Below are 19,198 nucleotides of genomic sequence, written 5' to 3' on the forward strand. Positions count from 1 at the left end.
TAGTGAGCAATGCCTGAGTTTGATATTTAAGATCCCCATGCCCAACCAGTGAACTTTTTTCTTTTTATATTCTTTGATATTTATATATTTAATTTATTTATTGCTCTTTGGGTCACACCCGGTGATGCACAGGGGTTACTGCTGGCTTTGCACTCAGGAATTACTCCTGTAAGTGCTCGGGGACCATATGGGATGCTGGGAATCGAACCCGAGTTGACCGCCTGCAAGGCAAACACCCTACCAGCTATGCTATGGCTCTAGCCCCATAAAAATTTATGGACTCCCTGCGAGATACAAAATTACAAAATCTCTCATGATTGAGTTTTAGTTGTGCAATGTTCAAGCACCTATCTATGCAATGGAATACTACACAGCTATTATAAAATCAATAAAGTCATGAAATTGGATGATGCATGGTGTGAGTGGAGAGCATCATGCCAAGTGAAATGAGTCAGAGGGAGAGAGACAGACACAGAATTGTAGTACTCATCTGTGGAATATAAAGAAACAGTAGGAGAATAATACCCAAAGATCACAGGAACAAAGGCAATGGATTTCATTCTTATCCATCATTCCAAATACCCAGGACCATTCTCTGCTTAGTTATGTTGCTAAGCTTGATATCTTGTTATGCTGAAGTGTTTGCTCTTTGAAAGAGAGAATTCAAAGGTGGATCAGCCTTAGGTGACATGATGTGAAAACTATTCATTTGTTAATGTGACATGCTCAGAATAAATGACCACATGGCTTAAACTCTAATGATAACATTCCATAGAAGTTTTCCAAATGATGGTCCATCCCTGCTCATAAACTTTCTGGTTATGAAAGCCAGCATGGGACAAATCAAACCTTTATATGCAAGAGCAGATGCCGATGAACATTTCATGCTGGTTATGTATCAGATCAATTTTACATTTAGTTTTGATCTTCAACTGCCTTATTTTCATTGGAAAATCACAATCTAACAGAGAACCCTCATTCCTGTTTTCCATGTATATTCAACCTGCTTTCTGGATCAGTTTAGCATACAAAACATATGTTCATATATCCTCAAAGATCACTGATCATGTAAAACTTCTGCATGTGGTATGAATCTGTGCATAGATGCCAGAAATGTACAAATGTGCTCTGAGAAGAATGTACCAGTAACATTTGCATTTTTAAAATTTAGGTGCAATGCAGATTCTTAATGGTATTTTGAGAAGCCTCGAAAAAGCATGTAGGAATGAGGACACATAAAAATAAAATTGAAGAGAAGGAACACATACTGAATAAAAGAAATTCTATTTCATTTTGATGAAGTGTTTTCAGAGTTCTAAGGAGACTTTTTCTTCTAACTTCCTATGTTATATTTATCTTGTGTATTTCTGAGGTAACCATAAAGAAAAGAAGATAAGAGGAGAGAAGAGGGAGATATATTTTCTCTATTCCTTGAAGTCTATTTCTCAGGTACTTGCTTAAATGTAGCATAATGACCAAAAGAATAATCATGTTAAGGGGAAGTAGATTTTAAATGTAAATATTAATAGCCTCCCCCCAGACTTTATTTTCATCAATAGTAAAGGAGGTTCCTAAAAGATGTCAATTAAAATAAATCATTAATTATTTAAACATTGTATGTTTAAATAATTTTAAATTTTAACTATTTTGAACGCCTTTGACAGTGTATACCTTTGTTTAGATACTGTATAATATTTAAGATCGTCCTGATAAGTTATTCCTTTGCTGAGTGTATGACTCAAATAATCATCTGGCTTATGATTTAAGTTTGATCACAAGTCAATTTCCTTCTTTTTTTTTTTTTTTGCTTTTTGGGTTACACCCGGTGATGCACAGGGGTTACTCCTGGCTCTGCATTCAGGAATTACTCCTGGTGGTGCTCAGGGGACCATATGGGATGCTGGGAATCGAACCTGGGTCGGTTGCTTGCAAGGCAAACACCCTACCCGCCGTGCTATTGCTCCAGCCCCTCAATTTCCTTCTTAAGTGATGTCTAATTATGTTACATTCACTGTGTGTGTATATTCTAAATATTTAGGATTACTATATTTTACTTCTTCCTAGAACATAATGATAAATTGATTCCTGTTCTCTTCAGACTCTCAAGCATCTAGTTTAATAAAAGGTGCTAATTAGATCAGAAAAGTGAAGATTTTTGTCTTTGAGACAGTCTCAGGATTATATATTTATAGATACTTTTCACTTCCTTTCATAATTTAATCTAGATCTAGGTCAGTATTTCTAAAATCCTTTCTCCTAAGTGTTATTTGGGATTAATATTATTCATTCTCATATTCATCTACACTCAGTCTTTTTAGTTGAAGTAGCAGATTCCATATTATTATTTCATACTTGCAGTTTTCTCTCTCACGCACAACCCCAGAGAGGGGATAACCCCCCCATCACTGACTGGAGGTCTTTTATTTCCCACACCCTAAACTTGACTGTTTCAGTCTTGATTTGCTGTTTGGGTGTAGTTTTATTTTAATAACTGTTTAAAAACTCAGTTTGGCATCAGGTTGTTAAAATGAGATTTAGCGAGTCATTAAAATTGGAAATTAAGCAAGTCTTCAGCAAGGACACTCTACCAAATCTGACAAAATTATTTAGGAAAAAAATATTACATTGGCAAAAAAGCAGTGTAACTAAGCTTGAGATGAAACAGACTTTCAGAAAATATTTTTGTATATATATACATATATATGAATAAAATGATAAAATTCATTGAAAGAGTAGGATTATGAGCTTAAAATATTCTACTTTCTGTATCTTATGTATTTGGTTCTACTATACCACATGTCTTAACTTCAGTTTGGTGCATAATGATTTAAAATGTCAAAGTTCTTACTATATTGTTTAAACATATGCTTTTGAAAAAATGTTCCCTTTTCTTTCTCAGATAGAATTCATATAAATATCCTATCTGGGATAAATGCCAGGAAGGTACCAGGCTTAAGTAATAAACCAAATTATCTTGCTAATAAACAGCAACTAGAAATTGAATTACTCTTGGCAGATATATAGAATACTTACACAGTAAGTGGGATTAATTAAACATTTAAAGGAGTCACATTATAAATATGATAATAAATCATTTACAAATATTAAGAATAACAATGACATTATTTTCTCCTTTTTTAATGAAGTTTTTATATTTTTAAATTAAACATGCAAAACCCCAAAAGTAACAAAGCAAGTGCCTCCAAGTACCTTATAAGGATATAAATGTGAGAATCTAAACTGATAAAATATGAATGTGATGATAAATATTTCAGTTCCAATGCTAAAGAATACGAATGTGACATTTTCAAACTTGGTGTAGGCTTTTGTTAAATATTTGTACTATGATATGTCAGGCAAAATTTTTTGCAAGGGAGAACAGTTGATATGTTTAGGTCAAGTACATATAAGAAAGAATTTATGATCAATGGACATTTACTTAGGAAAGTATTATTGAACATTTCCTTAGAAAATTATTGATTTTTCTGCAGTTTCTTTTCTATTTTAAAGTCAAAATTTGGGGGGTCTGGTGCCGCCAGCAGGTCAATATGTACCTGTGAGGTGAATGCATCAGCAGCCTGATGGCGCCTTCAGAGTTCCAGATACCCCCAAAATGCTGCTGTGCCTTTGACCAGACCCCAAAAACTTAGGGCAAAGTTTACCAAGAAAGTAAATGGCCAAAAGTTAGGTATGTGGGAGACACACCCACAAACCACCTTGGGCTCAGCTATATAATTGGAGGCATGGCCTCTCTGGTTCCTGATCAAGTTGCTTATCAGCCATGATCCCAGAGACTCAGAAACAAATCTCCGATCCCAGTGGCTTTTAACAGAAATGTGTCCGGACATGCAGTAGGTTACTGTTGCCAGGCCACCCCGGGGGGCGGGGGGGCGGGGAATGGGCACTGTCCTTCTGCCTTCTCCCCCTAGGTGGCTCAGTGGCCGCCATCCTCCAGAGGCCACTGGACAGTCAAGTTTGGTTCCTCAGTGACGAGACATGTGGGGCCTCATGGGATGGTTGTGGATCCAGCCCTTTCCTCTCCATCCCAATGAGACCCTGAGTTGCCACCTTTCTGGCTCCTGATCAAGCTGCTTAACAGCCATGATCCCAGAGATTCAGGAACAAATCTTAGAACCCAGCAGGCTTTGGTAGAAATCCCTCCAGATTTAAGTGTTAAAATTTTGGAATTTTAAAATCGCGTGGCCACTACTGCAGCTATGTGACATCATATGTTATTCTTCACCAACAATAGAAAAAAAATTGTCTACTGTTGCCTTTTCAGCAGATCTGAATGTTAGCGTAAAATCCCTAATAAAAATGGAGGGTCTGGTGTCAAAATATTGAATGTGATCAAAGTAGAGAGAGAGTAATGTGGAAATCATCTGCCCCACAGGTAGGGGGAGGGTGTGGAATAAGGGTTTAGTAAAACTGGGGTCTTTGGTGGTGGAGAAGGGGCTCTGGTGAAGGTATGGGTGTTTCATTGTGTGACCGAGACTTAAACCCTAAAGCTATAAAAAAATGAAAAAAAAAATAAGTAAGGTGGAGTTCATGCCCATTTTAATCAGCTAATCAGTGGCTGAATAATTAGCAGTACTCTTATATAAAATAAATAAATAAAAATAAAGTAAAAATGTATAGAAGTACAAACTTAAAAAAACATTAGTTTATAGAATGCAAGTAGTTTTGAGGTAATTCTAGAATTTTATGAGATTGTTGTATTTAAAAGGGAGACCAATTTTTTCCTTACCTTCTCCCTCACCCTTCTTTCTTCCTCCTTCTTCCTTGCTTTCTTCTCCCTTCCTCTTTTATTCTTCCTCCCTTCTTTTTCCTTCCTCCTTTCTCCACCCTTTTATCCCTCCTCCACCCTCCCTTTCTCTCTTCCTTTCCTCCTTTCCTTCACTTCTCCCCCTTCTCTTCCTTTCTTCCTCCTATTCTCCCTACTTCCTTCCTTGCCCTTCTTCCTTTCCCTCAGTTTCTGGTTTTGGGCCCCACCAGCAACACTTAAGCCTTTACCCTCGACTCTGCATTCAGTGGTCACTTCTGGTGGGCTTGGGGAACTACAGTGGGTGCGGGGGACCAAAACCAAATTGTCTGCATGAAAGGCAAGCACCTTGCCCATTATACTGTGTCTCCAGATGGGACCCTAATTGTTTAAGCAAATAGTCTATGGGATCTGGGTTCTTTTCTTTTCTTTATGCAATAGTATTCAATGAAAGGGAGATGAGATAATCCATTAAAAGTAAATCTATCCACAAGCGATCAAACAAAATCAAAGAATAAGAGCAATGAAGTAAAGAGGGTGAGAAGAGCTTAGTATGGAAAAGCACCCATTTAATTACCAGAACAAACTTCCATGAATGGAAGTCTTGGGGTCAATGAAACTCTACAGACAAATATATGATTTGGGGGCCAAAAGGATGTACAGTGGGTAGGGCATTTGCCTTGCACACAGCCTATCTATCTGGGTTTAAGCCTTGGCACTCCTTATGGTCCCCTGAGCCTGTCAGAACTGATCCTTGAACACAGAGCCATCAGTAATGCCAAGTGTGCCCCCCACTAAATAACAATAACAACAACAAATGATTTATAGAACCCAAAAACACAGTAATTGTCTTTTCAGGAATTTTTTATGAAAATGCATTTCAAAAGAATTTCAATGAAGTTGACATGTTATAATCTTATCACAGCACATATACATATCAATATTTAAAAATATATAATTTTGAACGTGAAATAAAGTGAATTTTTCTAATCTAAGAAATTAATAGACTCAGGCTACAGGGATTGTACAGAGCCTGCATCACCATACACCATTGTTTGCTTGATTGCATTTCTTTGCTCAGCAAAGATTTCCTTATTGGGAGGAAATTACTAGCATATCTTAGAAATGCAGAAGTACTTTATGACAGAGAAATCACTAATTATTATTAGTTGGTAGTATCAATATTGTGCTTTTACTTTATCTAATTTCATGATTCTCCTATAAGATGAATGTTTGTGTGTGTGTGTGTGTGTGTGTGTGTGTGTGTGTGTGTGTGTCCATAATATATATAGTTCAGGGCCATGCTGACAGGCAATACTCCTGGCTCTGTGCTCAGAGATAACTACTGACAGGGCTTGGGGGACCATATGTAGTACCATGGATGTAACCCAGGTTGGCTGCATGTATAAACTCCAGGGGTGGCCACGGGGAGGCCCCAACAGCTCTTCTCCTAACCGCCTGCATTCAGGGTGGGCCCCCGGCCACTCCCCAGCCAGGGTGGCCCGGGTCATGGGGCAGATGACGGAGGAGAGGAGGGCCAAGCCGGTTGATTGATAAGTTGACTTTTATTCCATTCTCCCCACACACCTGCCCCAGTCTCTCTGAGCCTGCCATTCTAGTCTCACACTCCCCTCATTCCGTCTCCTCCTGTCTCTCACGCTCATCTCGCTGCGCTCCATTTCACAGCCTAGGCTCTCTCTCTCTCCATGTGCTTGCTCCTGTATTCTTCTTCTACATTCTTCTCTCTCTGCCTCCCTTGCTAGCCTCTCCGCAGTCCGTCTTGCCACCCTCCCCTCTCTCCTCTCTCCACACCCCTCTTGTCTCTCCAACTCCCCAGCACTCTGGGCTGGCACTGCACCCAGTCAACACAATGGAGTACTATGTAGCAGTTAGAAAAAATGAAGTCATGAAATTTACATACAAGTGGTACTGCATGGAAAATATCATGCTAAGCAAAATGAGTCAGAAAGAGAGGGACAGACATAGAAAGATTGCATTCATCTGGGTAACATAAAGTAACAAAATAAGAGACTAACACCCAAGAGCAGCTGTGTAAATACCAGGTTGTTCACTCCATGGCTTAGAAGCCAGCCGCACACTGTAGGGGCAAAGGCAGCTCAGATAGAGAAGGGAGCACCAAATAAAGGGTGCTGGGAAGATCTGCCCAAGATGGGAGATGCATGCTGAAAGTAGTCTATAGACAGAACATGATTGCCAACCAATGTCTTTTCTGCAGACCACAGAACCCAAAAAGAGAGATAGTACAAAAGAGAGTGCCCTGCCACAAAGGCAGGGTGGGATGGGGGATGGGAGGGGTGGGAGGGATACTGGGATTGGTGGGGGTGGAGAATGGGCACTGGTGGTGGGATGGGTACTCGATCATTGTATAACTGAAACCCAAGAACAACAACTTGTAAGTCTACAACTGTACCTCATGGTGTTTCACCAATGAAAAAAAAGGTAAAGGTAAAGGTAAAGGCCCTCCTGTTGATCGTCGATTTGCTCGAGCGGGCCCAGTAATGTCTCCATTGGAGACTTTGTTGTTACTGTGTTTGGCATATCGAATACTCTCGGTAGCTTGCCGGGCTCTCCGAGAGGGGCGGAGGAATCGAACTCGGGTCGGCCATGTTGGCCGCTTGTAAGGCGAACAACGCCCTACCGCTGTGCTATCGCTCCATTCCTGAGGGCCCACCAGGTTCAGAGGAAACACCGTCTAGGATATTCCAAAGCCCTTCCTGATTGCCCAAGGGCAAAATACCTCTTAAGTGTTTTTCTCCTTTCCTCAGTCCAATAACTCTATCAACATCTTAAAATACTAGTTACTACTTTTTGAATCATGACAGCATTTGTCCATGACCAAGCTCTCTTAACTTATAGTTAAGCATTATGACACTTTGGCCAGGCCCATTTTGATGCCAGGCTAGCACATAGCTTACTTCTTACCCTGATTCCATCCAGTCCCTAGTCAGGGACCCTGCCTTTGGGGGCACTAGTAAGTAAAGGCAGCTGAGGCTTAGGTGAGAGAACAGATGCCCAGGAGGAAAATATCACTGAGAGTCACATTACAAAACATAGCACATACTGTCTTCTTGTGTCCATACAAAAAGGACATTGCTCTGAATAAACTATGCAATGGACTTAGGGAGAGGACAAAGACAGTATTTATAAGTTCACAGAGCACAAAGAAAGAGGTTACAAATAAACACGGAGGAATGGGAGCACTGTGATGGGAGCAACCCAATAGACCTAAACTACTTGAGGCTATGCAGGAAGGACAAAAACAGTGTTATCCTACAGCTGCGTACAAGGCAAACACCTTACCTGCTATACTCTCTCAACCCCACACACCAGTCTTTAAGAGTGATAGCAGTGTGCGTGTGTGTGTGTGTGTGTGTGTGTGTGTGTGTGTGATGTCTCTCACATGCACAGAGAGTGCGGTAGGGATGAGCTACATCTTCTACTCTAGGATGTAGTTTCTAATGGAATACACTATTTTATGAACTCAGCTTTCTTATGGCAGTATTTAAGACTCTGAGAGATTTAAATTTATTTTAGAAATTTCCTGTATCTTGAAATTTATATTTTTTATCTTTTAAAAAAACATTTTATCTGAATTTCATAGGTAATTTATGTAAGGAAATAATTGAGAAGAGTATATTAGTTTGGGTTCATTTGGTTCATTTTTATTTCCTTAAAGTTAATAACCTATTTACAGCATATTGAGCAGTTATTTTATGGCTGGTTGAAAGTCTGTGATTTATAAGATTAAATGTTTAGAGGGTAGATAAACTTAGCTAGATAAAATGACAGATATACCAATATCCTTTTATTTTTTAAAATGAAATTCATTTATGTGAATTTTTATATTTTGTTTATACATTGTTTTATATAATTATATATAATATATAAATTATATATAATATATACGCCCCTCTCGGAGAGCCCGGCAAGCTACCGAGAGTATCTTGCCCGCACCACAGAGTCTGGCAAGCTCCCCGTGATGTATTCGATATGTCAAACACAGTAACAACAAAGTCTCCAATGGAGACGTTACTGGGCCCCCTCGAGCAAATCGATGATCAACGGGAGGGCCTTTACTTACTTACTTTTACTTATATTTTGTTTTATATAAAAGTCTTATATTTTGTTTGTCTTATATTTTGTTTGGTTGCTTTATGTATTTTTTTATTATTTTATTTGACATAGCTTTTTAGTAAGATATCTTGCTATTCCTGCAAGGTATACAACGTTCTAAAGTCAGTTTCAAAATTCACCATAATAAAATTTGCTAAAATTTCTGTCATAAATCACCATTCATAGTTTTCTCAAGAGAATATTGCATTCCTAAATAAATTTAAGGAGAAATTATATTCTTATTATAGTAAGACTGTCACTGTCACTGTCCTCCTGTTGTTCATCGATTTGCTCGAGCAGGTCCAGTAACGTCTCCATTGTGAAACTTTGTTGTTACTGTGTTTGGCATATTGAATACATCACAGGTAGCTAGCCAGGCTTTGCCAGACGGGCGAGATACTCTTGGTAGCTTGCCAGGCTCCCCGAGAGAGGCATAATAAGACTACCGATTAAAATTGTTATTTTTTTTAGAAAAAATCAATTATCCTTTGTTTGTTTGAACATTTCATATATAATTTTTATTCTGCTTATTATGAAGTTTTTTTTACTCATATAGGTTTTTCTCCAGTAATCAGTTTTCAGTTTTCATTGACATTAAATGCCACATCTTCATGAGTTTTTGAAATAACTCTCTTACTATACTTTTGGTCAGTAGTAACTCATTTTAAATTTTTAAAATAAATTTTATTTGATTTATTTTGGATTTTGTGAAGCCGCACCCAGTGGTGCTTAGGGCTTAGCCCTGCAAGTACTCAGGGGACCATATGGGATGTTGGGATCAAACTCAGGTCAGCTGCATGCGAGGAATATGCCCTACCTTCTGTACTAACATTCAAGTTCCGTTAAATTTATTCTTTGTATGGCATCTTATTCTGTAACTGGCTGTGATCAATTAATTGTAAACACCACTGCACTCAGACCAGTGTGGGCTGGAGTGATAGCACAGTGGTAGGGCATTTGTCTTGCGCACAGCCAGCCCGGCCGAGCCGGGTTCGATTCCTCCGCCCCTCTTGGAGAGCCTGGCAAGATACCAAGAGTGTTCAATATGCCAAACACAGTAACAAGAAGTCTCACAATGGAGACATTACTGGGCCCACTCAAGCAAATCAATGAACAACAGGAGGGCAGCAGGCAGAATGGCATCTTATTAAAAAATACAGGTATGCTCTAAAATCATTTATTGTTATTTTAATTCTTAGCACAGCGGGTAGGCGTTCGCCTTACACGCGGCCATGTTGGCCGACCCGAGTTCGATTCCTCCACCCCTCTCGGAGAGCCCGGCAAGCTACCGAGAGTATTCGATATGCCAGACACAGTAACAACAAAGTCTCCAATGGAGACGTTACTGGGCCCGCTTGAGCAAATCGACGATCAACGGGAGGGCCTTTTCCTTTTCCTTTTCCTTAATTCTTCAATATTATATTTGCTAGCTGGAGCGATAGCACAGCGGGTAGGGCGTTCGCCTTACAAGCAGCCAACATGGCCGACCCGAGTTCGATTCCTCCGCCCCTCTCGGAGAGCCCGGCAAGCTACCGAGAGTATTCGGTATGCCAGACACAGTAACAACAAAGTCTCCATTGGAGACATTACTGGGCCCGCTCGAGCAAATCGACGATCAACGGGAGGGCCTTTACCTTTACCTTTTTACCTTATATTTGCTAGACTTATCAGAATGATCTTGAATAGAACAATAATACATATTACAATATAATATTAGAATTTTTATAGCAAGTTAATATTTCTCATTGAAAATGAAAATATTTTATTGGCTCAACTTAAATACTTTAAAAGTATTTCCACTTTACTTCATTCTACTTTACTTCATTATCTACTTTCAGCACACATCTCCCATCCTGACAGGTTCCTCCAGCCATCATTTTCTTAATGATTCCTTCTCTACTCCAGCTGCCTTCTCCCCTTTGCTCATGAGGCAGGCTTCCAGCTATGGAACAATCTTCCTATGAGAGTATGGGGAATATTGTCTGCCATGGAGGGGAAGGGTGGGAAAGGGAGGAGTATAACGGGGGATATTGATGGTGGGGAATGTGCACTAGTGGATGTAAGGTCCCTTGGGACTTCGAGGGAGATTCCAGAGTTAAAACTCTACTAATTAGTAACTCTCCCTTTCCTGCCCCCTCCCTAGTAGAGCCTTAGCTGTGAAGTCCTTCCTTATTGGGATGTAAATTCTGAAACCATTTGTTGACTCTTCCCTGCTGGGATGTAAATTCGGCCCTTCCTTATCTGTTACCTCCATTAGGAACTTTTCCCTTATCCGCTTCCACTGAATCAAAGGGAGCCAGGTGATAACCAAATGTCTGAGTTACCAGATGCCCACTAGCCACAATGCCTATGTACGTAAATGCTGATCTTTAAATCTATAGGTTAAGGAGTGATGTACTTTTAAATGGATTGGTTAAGAAAGTATATGTTGTTACAAATCTATTGGCTATGAAATGTGTGGGCTTTGCTGTAACAGCCAGTGAAGGCCTATATAAGATCCCCTTTGAAGAACTTCCGGGTCTTGCCTCACCTAACGGACCTGCGTGTCTGTGTAGGTGGCTTGACCCTGGCTAGCCAGTCTTACAATAAACCTAGCTTGCTGTTTGCAGTCTTGCAGTCTCTGGAGTCTCTTTGTCCTTAAAGGGAGATCATGATCTGCGCCCTAACAGAGGAGGGATGGGTGTTTCATCATTGTGTGATTGTAACCCAAACATGAAAGCTTGTAACTATCTCACTGTGATTCAATATTTTTTTAAAGTGTAAGTCATTTAGCTGGGTTGGTAGAAATGCCAAAAGTTTTAAAATGTTTTGTTGTTTTTAAATAGTCTTCAGCTCTTTCCTCCTTTAACTTCATGATCTATTTTTACTGATTTCCTATTGTGAATACCTTTTTGCTTTCCTGGGTAAAAGATCTCTTTGGTATAACATACTATTCTTTAGTACTGTGTTCTATGTATCATATTTGCATGTGACTTTTATTCATATTCCTAGTTAAAACAACGTATTGGATTTTCTGTCTTCCTATTTTGGTTTTGGGGTCACCCCCAGCAGTGCTCTGGATTTAATCCTGGCTCTGTGCTCAGGGATGACTCCTGGTGGATCAAGCAGGGACCACATGGGGTCCTGGGCACTGAACTGGGTCAGTCTAATGAAGGACAAGGGCCTTACCTGCTGTGCCGTCTGGCTCTTCATAGGTTTTCATTAATATTTTTTGCTCAATTGTGATATATTTTTCAAAGTTCTAGTATGTGACTTGAGATACTGTCTTTCAATATAATATTTATCTTAGTACTTAGGAATCATGTGACCATGAATGAGCATTTCTATAAAATGTAAGATGAAATCTAGAAAGCAGGAAATATTTAAATAAAAAGAAAGGAAGTTAGTGACTTGTCTACCAAAAAAGCCTTTTAAAATTCCAGTTTTAATCTTGGAAATTGAAGATATTAGGATTCTCGCCATCACACAAACGAATGAAACAAATGAACTGAAAATAAATGATTCTCTGGAGATGCTCAGATGATCAATGACACAGTAGAAATTCCCACACCCAAATCTGGAGAGACCGAAATGAAATATCAGAGCCATGATCACCTCCCTCAGATCAGACTGGCCAGAAACTTAATAGACAAATGGAGACTAGAACTTCTTCAAAGTTAAAAATACATGGAGAGTCAGTTTGAGTCCAGTGAACTCACATTCCAATCATTTCATCTCGTTTTTTTAATTTTTTATTTCTTGCCATAGCCAGCAGTGCTGGGCTCTTACTTCTGGCTCTGTGAGCTGGGTCACTTTTGGCTGGCTCAGGGACCAGGTGGTGGGGCTGGAGCGATAGTACAGTGGGTAGGGTGTTTGCCTTGCACTCAGCTGACCCAAGTTCGATCCCCAGCAACCCATATGGTCTCCGCAGCACCGCCAGGAGTAATTCCTGAGTGCAGAGCCAGGAGTAACCCCTGAGCTTTGTTAGGTGTGACCCAAAAAGAAAACAAAATTCAGGGACCAGTTGGCGTGTCAGGGATTAAACACAGGTCAATTGTGTGCAAGGCAAATGCCCCAACTGTAGTGCTCTTGGTCTGGCCCCTCATCTAGAAAAAATAAAATACTCTGTTTTTTTGGCAGAAGGAGTAGAAAAGCACATTTGGGGTATACATCCTAGGAAAAAGTCGCATTTTGAATTGTTGCTCTAACACTTTGCTTCCTTTCCTCCCAAGGAAACTAACTGTTCTCAGGCTTTTATCAGAGTCAGGAAGGCCTTGTGATGGCCCTGACCACAGGAGGGAAGGAAAGTAATTTTAAAGCCCTTTTCTAGAATGACAAAAGCCTGAAGCTCCAAGATTTGGGGGGGGGGCATTTAAGTATTCAGATGACCCAGCCCAGAAGCCGGCTACCTCTGTTTGGGAGTGTGGTGAGCATTTCCAGGGGCGCCTCCTTAGGTAGGCCCGGTGCGCTCTCCCGGTACCTGTTCATACCCCCCTTCCGGGGTGAATGCAAACCGACCAAAAGGGCATAGAGCCTTCGCTGTCACCCGAAAAGAAGATCTCTTTCTTCCTTCCAGCCCAAGGTCTTCTTGGTACCCCGGGAACTGAGTCCCCTACGTGGAGTGAGGCTGATTCACAGGGCGCCGGGGACTTTGGCAGTGCCTAAAGCAAAGAGCTAACCACAGGATCCCAGCCACGGAGCCTGGTGGATCCGCTTACCCGTGCCCAGAGCACTCCTGTGTACTCTGGGAGGCTCCGCGAGCCCATACCCAGAGCACCCTGTGCACTGTGGGGGGATCTGCATGACTTGATCCCAGAGCACCCCATGCACTCTGGGAGCATCTGCGTGCATAGAGCATCCCTGTGTAATCTGGGGGGATCCTCATGCCCGTGCCCAGAGCACCCCGTGCACTCTGGATTCCACCGTACCCGTGGCTGTGCATCCCGGGGTCTCCTTCACTGGCGCCCAGGGTGCTTGCCTTCTCCCTGTCACCTTACTGTACTTCCTTCTGGAGTTCTGCTCATTTCCACTTGGACTGCATTAGGGCCTTTTATTTACTTATTTTTTAACTTTTGGAACTCTCTTTGCCTCTCTCCTCTGTACTGTTTCCTGAATAAATCTGCTTCACTTCACTCTGTCTTCTGAACTTATGCTCTGTGAGACCAACAGAGCACCTAGACAATCCAGCAGGAAGTTGAGACTCCTTTACCCATTTCTTGAGAATAGCATAACTGACTTCCATCTGAGAACTGTTTCTCTGTGAACATCTGAGCAGTGGGCCCCGGGGCCATGCCACACAGATCAAGTGCAGGGGTGTGGGACAGCTGCCTCACCGAGGTTGGCAGGAATTCACCATCACAACAAGCTCCCATGCAGACTTGTCTAAACCCAATCTCCTCAGGCCCACTTACTTCACTGGCATCTTTGAAGCAGACCAGGCAAGCACAAGTTGGCACTTTCTCTGCCTCCTTTTGCCCTTTCTCCCTGGTAATAACAGCAGCTCTGGAAAATAGCACTGGGCTGATGTACAAGCAAGGCAAAGCTAACAGTGAGTGTGGTAGACAATTCTTGGGGTTTTTGCTGCTGTTATGTCTTCCTCTTCTCTGACACAGATGACCCCTGGTTCAGTTCCTATGTTTCTCCTTCCAAAAGAACCTCATTTTCAGTGTTCTCACACGTTTATGAGTTGAAGGAGTGATTGCTTTTCAACCTGGCACTCCAAAGGGGCAAGAATGCACAGCATAGGTCTCCAGCTAGGGAACTTTGTGGTTAGGTCATTCTTAAAAACCGCAGGGGAGATAAAGACCTGGTGAGACCAGAGTCAAGATTTTTCCTGTAAAGAAATAAAATATAGAAACTAAGGCTACAGTAAGAATAAGGGTTGAGACTTTGGAGAATGGATATTTTTGAAAATAGGTGTAGAAAGGAATGAATGGAAGCACATGCTAGATCTAAGAGCATGCATTCTAAGAGAGGAATGATTATAGCGTAAGCCTTCCTGCTGGGGAGCTGTGAAGACGCAGAACTTCCTCTGCTAATTACTGACTGTCTTCTATGATGGTCTGAAAATGCTGGGAAAATAACTAGTTCCTTTTTAAATTTATTTTTTATTAAAAATGCTGTGATTTACAAAGTTGGTCATATGGCAGTTGTTTCAGGTATACAATATTCCAACACAAATCCCACCACCAGTCTGATCTTCTCTCTACCAATGTCCCCAGTTTCTCCCCCACCTTCCGAACTGGCCCTTTTAGCAGGCACATAATGACTTCATGTCATGTTGCTTACTCCAACAAAATGGCAAATGGAATTATTAGAAAATCAAGCAATAAAAATAATCCATGATGATTTGTTGCTATATGATTTAACCTATGTTGAATAAAGAAATCCAAATCACTTAACACAATAAAATCAAATGCCTTGTCTCTCTCATTTACTTGAATAAGTTTTCCAGCTCTGGCATCTGAAATATATTGCATGAACTGAATGGCTTCCATTTAGACTTTCTAGGAAGTCTACGTCTATATCTGCTGAAGGTTTTCATATCAAAAACTTGAACAGAAGACAGATAATCTGTGTGAACTAAAAGTATCAGTTAGCCATGAACATATAACAAGTACACATTGCTGTGTAATGCTATGAGGCAGAAGCTGTGGGGGACAATCATGTCAATGGTGGTCTGAGGCTAGGTGGCAAACCAGTAGGATCAGAGTGGGCACTGGAATGAAACCAGCTCGAAGGGGACTATGGTCAGTGAAAGCCTGGGAAATGCTACCAGATACTGAGAAGAGTATATCGATATCAGAACAGCAGCTCTTAGAACTCTGTGGCTTTGTGAAAGGTCTATAAACTGTGAGCAAATGAAGTTTATTCCTAGAACTCAATTGTGGTTTAACATTGAAGTCCCCAGTCTTACCTAGCCTTCCTGCCTTTCAGAAAAGCCAGAGGGAGCAGTCCTTCCTTTCCCTGCAAACACTTTTCCTGAGGAAACAAACAGAACGTCATCCTCAGTTTTCCCAGTGTCTGCTGCCATCCCTCCATTTCATTCCAGCACTTTCCGGGGCTACTCTTGCTCATTTGGGAAACCCTGCTTTAGAATATTAAAAATCAATAAAGTAAAACACTCCCCTTAGCAGTATGAAAGGGGGAAATCAATCATTTCAATTAGTGCAAACCACAGTGAGATACCACACAACCGTTACCATGACTGAGAGCCAGAGGATGTGGAACGGCAAACGCTGATAAGGATATCTAACAGATGCTTATTCATGCACAGATTGTCTAACAGTATTATCACTTTGTCGAACAACTAATCACAGCATTAATTGTGGGGTCCAGCAGTTGTTATTCCAGACATTTATCGAGTTGAGCTGGGAACTTCCTACCACGTACATCCTGACATGGATCCTTTATTTTGGTCTGACGATTTTGTTGCGGACTCACACCCTGGGGAAGTGGGAGGAGGCCGGTTCCCTGCTGACTGTGCTTGGGGCAAACACCTGCTGTAGAGTCGAGCCTTGCTGGTTCCCACAGTGAGTTTATGTTCCACCACTTGAGTCACATCCACTGAGCCCACACATGTATCTTCACGGCAGCTTTATTTATAGTCATTTATTTATTTATAGTCATTAGAGAACAAGCAGAGTCTGCTTTAGTTGAAGAGTGAATAAAAAACTCTGCAATATCCATGCGTTGGATGTTGTTCCGTGACGAGTGAAACATGCTGTAAAACATCAGAAAGATGAGGGGCCTTACAAATTGATGCTCTGTCCTCTATAACTATTAATCCTGGTTAGATCGAACCAAACACATTTCAAAATCATGTGATGAGGCCTTCCATGGCTGGATCCTTGAGTATGTACAGTCCCCCCCTTTGTTATTATTCCCTAAGTAATATTCTATAAAAACTATGTAAATAAAATTGACAAGGTATTAGTATTATAAGTAATGTAGAGAAGATTTAAATAAATTGGAGGATGTGTGTTGGTATTATATAATTAATTCCTGTACCATTTTACATAAAAGTCTTGATTATGTTCAATTCACTAACTGGTTTCTGTAGATTAAAAAATAAATATAGAAAATGTGTACATTTTCTAAGATTTTTGTGGTTAATGATCATGTCACATAATTAAAGGTGCTATTATCTCACTCTCTGCTTTTTTTGTTGCCTGTTACTTTGGTTCAAAACTTCATTAGAATGCTGAAAAGAGCTGGCAAATATGGCCACTCTTGTGATTTTTTTTTAAGACCAAGCATTCATTTACACCATTAAAATATTTTTAGCTATATGTTTCTTTGTAGATAGGTTTAATGAGCTTGAGGGATATAACTTCTATTTATAGCTTGTTCAAAGATTTCTCTATAAATGAATTTTGTTACGAGTCTGCTTCTCACCAACATTGTTTTTTCCTTATGTAGTGGATTACATTTATTGATTTCTAATGTTTATTAAATTTTAAATTCCTGGAACAAATTCTACTTTGGTGTGATATATTGATGTAGCTATAAATGATTATAGGTATTGTTTTTCTATTTTCCTTTTTGATAGTTTATTATTTGTGTAAGAGGCAACAATAGGGGCTGGGGATATGGCTCAAGTAATGGAGCACTTTCTAACTTGCACCCAAGCACTGAGAAAAACAAACAGTATATTTGAATTCATAGCTTGCCATTTGGCTAATCAATTCCAGTCTCCCACCTATTTTTACTGGAGTCTGCGACTTTTCTACATATATTGTTATGTCGTCAACACATACAGTTAATATTTCTTCTTTCTTTCCAACCTGGATACCTGCTATTGTTTAATTGCTGAAGCTAGGACTTCTGATAGGATAATAGTAGTGAAAGTAAATAGGAAAACCTTATAGTATCTCACCACTGATATCACACTGATCGTGATTTGGTCATAAATCTTTATTAGGGTGAGTTATGTGAAATACCTGTTTTCTTGAGAATTTTTTATCATAAATGAATGTTGATCTTGATTTTTCTATGTATAGATATATGTATGATTTTTATTTTTTCATGTTTCTTTATGTTCATTTGTACTCCTGAATAATTTTTGCTCTCCTGAATAATTTTTACTTCATCATGTGACTTATTAAAAATATAAATTATAGTTAAGGGGACTGTACTACTGTACCTGAAGGGAGTCATCCACAACATTGGCAACAATCGCCTGATTTTTCTGTTGTCTGTTGTCTACAAGCTGTTCACTTGAGTCATCCTGAATAGGATTAGCAGAGCACTAGATGAAGGACAACCATGAGAGCAAGCTGGGTTACTAAAAGGATTTAGCACAATCATCCATATCCACATGATAACCAAGCTCAATGAGGTTTCTCAGCAGTTCAAGATGCCACTCTGTCTAACGTTCATTGATTTAAAGAAGGCCTTTGATTCTGTTGAGACGGAAGCAGTCATCAAAGCCCTAGCCAATCAGTGTGTTCAAATTCAATACATCAGGATTCTCTATGAACTTTATTATGGATTCACTACCAGGATCTCACCATTCTACAAGGAAGTGATCATCTATGTCAAGAGAGGGGTTCGGCAGGGTGATACCATTTCACCTAAACTCTTCAGTGCCACCCTCAAAAACGTCAGGTGACGACTGGAATGGAAAGGAATGGGAGTGAAGATAGATGGTCGGCAACAACCCCACCTCTGCTTCGCTGATAACATAGTTCTAATAACACCAAACATTAGCCAAGCAGCACACATGCTAGCCGGCTTCAACCATGAGTGTGGAAAGGTAGGACTACAGTTGAATCTCAAAAAGACAACGTTTATGAGAAACGGTCTCATTCCTGACGTTCCATTTGCTCTCAATGAAAGTAACATCTCTGAATGCAACAGTTATGTGTACCTAGGTCGAGAAGTCAACATGACGAATGACCTGACAAGTGACTTGCACAGGAGGAAGAGAGCAGTTTGGAAAGCCTTCATAAGCGTCGAAGAAATAGCTAAAGGGATGAATAACCTCTGGCTCCAGGCACATCTCTTCTATTCCACTGTTATTCCTGCATTAATGTATGCCTCAGAGACCTGGACCTACGGAAACAGGATGAGAACGCTATTTTGGTCTCTCAAAGAGGAATAGAAAGAGCTATGCTTGGAGTATCACGCTTCACTCAAGTGAGAGAAAGAATCCAAAGTTCTGACCTCTGTCGACGACCAAGAATCAGGGATACTGTCTCGTTTGCCAAGGCATCGAAAATCAGATGGGTTGGACACGTAATGAGATTTGGAAATGACCACTGGAATAGATCTATTACTGATTGGATTTCAAGGGATGTCAAAAGATCACTTGGCCGTCCA

The sequence above is a fragment of the Sorex fumeus genome, unplaced genomic scaffold (assembly GCF_029834395.1).
Source record: "Sorex fumeus unplaced genomic scaffold, SorFum_2.1 ptg000072l, whole genome shotgun sequence".
Taxonomy (NCBI): Eukaryota; Metazoa; Chordata; class Mammalia; order Eulipotyphla; family Soricidae; genus Sorex; species Sorex fumeus.